Source organism: Phocoena phocoena, chromosome 16, assembly GCF_963924675.1.
Source record: "Phocoena phocoena chromosome 16, mPhoPho1.1, whole genome shotgun sequence".
In the NCBI taxonomy this organism is placed as follows: domain Eukaryota; kingdom Metazoa; phylum Chordata; class Mammalia; order Artiodactyla; family Phocoenidae; genus Phocoena; species Phocoena phocoena.
In genome coordinates this window covers 43,144,736-43,149,986 of record NC_089234.1, presented here as the reverse complement: position 1 = coordinate 43,149,986, position 5,251 = coordinate 43,144,736, and the positions used below count along the sequence as shown (strand labels likewise).

The following is a 5,251-nucleotide window of genomic DNA, read 5'->3' as shown; positions in this document are numbered from 1 at the left end:
AAGTACAAGGTGAACTTGGAATATCTTGTGGTAGATACTAAGAACATACTAAAAATATGATGGAGACATATCAGAAAGATGCCATCTTGAAATGGTTCACATTGGCCAAATATAGTATAATTAGAGCATCAAAACAAGTAATGACATTATCACAATACACAACACTGAATAAAATAGGAATACACAAGTCCATTGTAAATATAATAAAATAATAAGTAAACAAATATGGGAAAAGGAAATATCTTTAGTGTAGAATGCCAATCAATAAGCAACATATGCCTGAGAAGCTTAATACCCATTCATTCATTCATTGACAGCAAATTTTTTGTGTGTAACCAGTGGATAACTCCATGTAACAAAGCTCTTACAGAACTAATTTTCTCACTGTTATGAAGTGTTAGCAGGAAAATTGTATAACAATAAATTTCAGCTTTTATTTTCTCTTTCCACTTTTTCTTGATGGTAGTCGGGGGAGGGGGGAGAGATTCATTCTGTAGGAAGTGATTTTTTCCACACAAAAGTTTTCAATCATTAAAGTTTTCTAATAATAAATTGCAATACATCACAGTGATTATCAGCTGATAATTTTCTTAAAAAATAGCATCTATTTGGATCAATCCCTTTATAACCTTGTTTCCCTTTCCAAATGAGTTAATTATCAATATAAAATTTTTCTAACTGAGCAGACATTAGGCTTCCAATACTGAATTTATTGACAAAAATCAATATAATCTAATTTTGCTTGATGTACATTTGTAATTTTAATGCTTATAAGAAACAACTTGTTATGTCAAGGCAGAAGCTGATGAGGCAAATATTTTGTAATAAGTTTTTATTATTATGGATTATTTTGTATTATAATGTAACTATTTCATTATATCTTGGCATATACAGAAAATTAATTTTCTTAGCAATTTCTCAAGAATGACGGTGCTGGTACTGTAAGGGTTTCTAGTGAGTCATTTACTATAACTGTTCTAGTAACTACTTTATAAATGTTTATTTTCAAAGACTTCCCCACTTAACAAGTAATACCATATATGTTCTACCCAGGCAAAGGGAGGTGGTAATAATGATACACTGACAGACAAAACAATTCCTTCTAATTTAAGTTTCTCTTTCAATGATTATATTAGGTGCATTAGAAATATCATTTATTGGAAGCACATTAGTAAAGCATGTCATTTATAACTGCAGTTGCATTTTAATTGAGTTCTGCAGGATTCCAGAAGTGAAGTAGCTTGCTAAACCATGTCACTTATCGTCTCTATTTCACCACTGACTTTCCCACTTTTTACTAATAAACCTTTCCCACATTTTGCATTTAGGGAAAATTATTTGCAAAATTTCTCCAACTATTTAGAATCTTTATTATATCACTTCATTATTTTCTACATTGTAGAACCTGTTCTAAGGCGTCATATGGGAAAGATATTTTAGAAGGGCTAAATGACAAGCTTACTGTGTTCCTTCTTTTCTCTCCTTTGTTTTCACTGTTCTGTACTGCTAGCAAAATAAAGAAGTTGATAAATCAGACAGTGTGGGCAAAGATTTATTGAAATAACTTATTTATTAATAAGCTAGACTGGATACCCAGCTGCTTATTACTGTATTAAAATACATTTTCTACCACAAGGGCAAATCTTCATTGCAAATAAGATTGAAGTATTTTTGAGAGTACATGAAAATAGTGCTACAATAACAATTTTCAAATGTGTTAGATTATTTACATAAAGAAATTGTGAGAATTCAGATTTAAGAGACAGAGGTTCAATAGATCTGAGACCTTCATTTTGTGTGTAGGTATTGGACTAAATGGTCTCTTGGCCTCCTTAAACTCAAACTTCCTATCAATATTGGCATTTCTAATTTTGAAATTTATGTTTCTTGTTAAATTTTCAAATCATTCTGCTTAAGCTTGGAAACAATTATCTACTTGATGATTGCAATTTGATAAAGTCAATTCAAAATAGCAAACTTTATGGCAAACCTATTATGAGCAAGGAATAATAAAGAAATGTCTTTATGAATCAGGTCAATGATATTACTGCATCAGAATTACTGGACCTGGACAAGATCTTAGGGAGTATGACATGTAGAAAACCTTGCTGGTCTTATGGGGCTGACCTGTGTTCTCTCATGCGGTGGTCTCTATAGTTCAGAATTGGACTTTTCTGTCTTTTGAACCAGCAACCAACTCTCTCATATTTGGGATTGAAACAGCAGGCACTACCTCAAACACTAGGAATCTAACTTAAAAAAAAAAATTGTCCATTTAAAAGTAAAAGGAAATCAAAAAAGGTTTGTTCACCTGAGGTGGTTACTGTTGAATCTACCAGGTAGTGTCCTGAACCTAATCTTGACATGGAATGAAAAAAATTCAGATTATGCCACAGTTCTTTATGTATGTGTGTCCTTTAAGTGTGAACAGACTTCAGAGACTTCAGGGCAAAGATCAGGCTAGTAGTAACTCAGGGGATCAAATAGTGCCCACAAACACAGCACTGTCTATCTGTTTCTAATTTTCAGTGAAATGTAGTTTGAAAGTATGGTGGGGAGGAAGAAAGGAGGTTATTTCTCCCCTTTTCTCCAATCACTCCTGCAGATTACTCACCCCCCAGTACTGGCCTCCTCAGTCAGAGGTCCCCCAGCTTGACTTTCATTTCCTTCCCCCATTCTTTCTGCAAGACCCAGCTCTGCTGCTTTAACTTAGAACTTGGGTTCATCTTTGTGATAAAAAAATCAGTAAATCTGAAGTCTGTTTTTCTTTTTACGTGCTAACTGATCTTTGGGTCTTTAGAAACCCACAGATTTATGATTGCCAAGATGTACAGAATATAAAAGGCCAATCATAAATGTGGGAAGACATAGAGAGAGAAGATTTATCTCCTCATTTTTATATTTTTGTACATAAAATGTACAAAGCACTCAGTTTTATATTTTTGTACATAAAATGTACAATACACTGTGGGTGTTTAGTTCAGAGATGACTTGGTTGGGGAAAAACTGTGAGACTTTCTTCTGTTCCACAGAGGGGAAGAGAGAAGAGGGAGGAGAGAAACACTGGCCAGAAACAAGAATTTTCACAGAAGAATAATGATGAGGGCGGAAAAGGCCGCATCTCCTGATGCTCCTTGCTTAACACCCTTGGGAGGACCTGTCTCTAACATTCAGCCACTACCTATCAACTAGTCTCAAGGAACATCTCTCCTAGAACAATATACATGGTTTGGAGTAAGGGAAAATATCAGAAGCTAGAAGGGGCTGCAGTTGCTGACCTTGCCATAGTAATAAGACAACTGAAAGGATGTTCCAGTAAGAATCTCGTTAATAGGCCAGGTTCTATAGAGCAACGTTTTGCAGTCAATAATTTACCTCCAGGAAATTAATTAACAGCTGTTCTGATATTTAGATGTTTTATAAAATAGGAGAATTTCAGAAAGTCACAATTAAGGAAAATGTGTTTTTCTTCAAGGGTATATTCTATCCTTGTTACCAAAGGCCTAAATTCAATATTTAGCACCCTACTTTCAGAGTTGATTTGTATTAAAAAAGGAAATGTAGAAAGCTCTATTTCTCAAAAAAACAAATTTGATTGTACACAACTACTGCTCTCTGTATGCACTTAGGACAACATATACATTGTCTTGTCATTCAGGCAGATTTATGAGATCCACCTCTCCTTTATTCATACAAAAAGGTTGGCTAAGGGAATAGGTTTGAAATCCAATACATCTGAGTCAAATCCTTAGTTGGCTACTTGTTAGTTGAGTGATTTCAGGCCATCTACTTAGCTATTTTGGGCCTAATTTGCAGATGGGAATTCCATTTCCATGTATAGATGGGAGTAATGAGAGTACTAATCTCATAGAGTTGTAAGAATTAAATAAAACAGTAAGTTTTAAATAAATGTTAGTTATCATTATTATTAATAGTTTGGGTCAGTACCCATTATTGTTTTGGAGGTAAGATTCAAAATCAGGTAGTCTGGCTTGATAGCTTGGTCTCATAACCACTGCATTATTCTCTATATAAGACATGAGGAATGTTTGGAGAAGGAGAATGGCCAACATGAAAGAGGAAGATGCTTTTGCTCACTGAAGTATCAAAGATCATCTTAGAGACAGAAACATTTAGCTTCGTAAAATTTCTATTAAAACACTAAAAATTTAGAAGCCGCAGGGGGAAAATGGTGGACGGGAAGGCTGGAGAGGAGAAGCCTGAGAAGCTGAAGCAGAGTGGAGCCGCCGGAGGACCTGAAGAAGGAGCAGAAAAACCCGTGAAAACTAAAACTGTTTCTTCCAGTAATGGAGGGGGAAATTCCAGTCGCAGCGCTGAGAAGCGATCAGCTGAAGAAGCTGCAGACCTCCCAACAAAGCCTCCAAAGATCTCCAAGTTTGGATTTGCCACAGGTAGTCAGACAACAAGGAAAGCCTCAGCCATATCCATCAAACTTGTCTCAAGTAAGCCTAAAGAAACCGTTCCAACTCTTGCTCCAAAAACCCTTTCAGCAGTAGCAGCTTTTAAGGAAGATGAGGATAGTGAACCAGAGTAAATGCCTCCAGAAGCAAAGATGAGGATGAAGACTACTGGAAGGGATACACCAACATCAGCAGGACCAAATTCCTTCAATAAAGGAAAACATGGGTTTTCTGATAACCAGAAGCTATGGAAGTGAAATATAAAATCTCATTTTGGAAATGTTCATGACCAAGACAATTAAATGATGTGTTTTGAAACTGGGGTGTGGGGTGGGTGTAAAGTTAAAAGGAACAGCTTCCTCTTTTTTAAAGAATGGTATAAGACTATTTTTGAAGCTACCGTTTTTTCTTTTCTTTTTTTTAAAGATTGAGTGGTACACTAATAAGTGAGAATTTGAAATTAGAGGTAATTTATGTTTTATATACACATTTCAAGATATTTACTAATTTTGTAGTTTCATGTGATTACTTTCCAAAGCTTATAGATAATAAAAAAATCAGAAATGAATGGTACCTTTCTAAGAATTGCATATTTTACTACATGCAACTGTTAACACATTAAGAGGGAAGCAAAAAGTTGTCTATTTAAACTGTAGGCAATTACTCTCTAGCCTAACTCCCTTATTAACCTAAACTGTCTGGCTCCCAGGAACAGCTTTATAGAGAAGGGAGTATTGTATTGGGAGAAAAATGTTACTGGACTATTAACTGAGAAAGTAAATTAGATAAAATTAAAATACAGCTTTTTTTTCCCCCTAATGGGCATTTTT

General features: G+C 34.9%; 1 pseudogene; it reads left to right on the top strand.

The window, feature by feature from the left end:
• Positions 1–4,189: 4,189 nt before the first annotated feature.
• On the top strand, positions 4,190–4,723 carry LOC136136457 (PEST proteolytic signal-containing nuclear protein-like; annotated as a pseudogene).
• Positions 4,724–5,251: the final 528 nt, after the last annotated feature.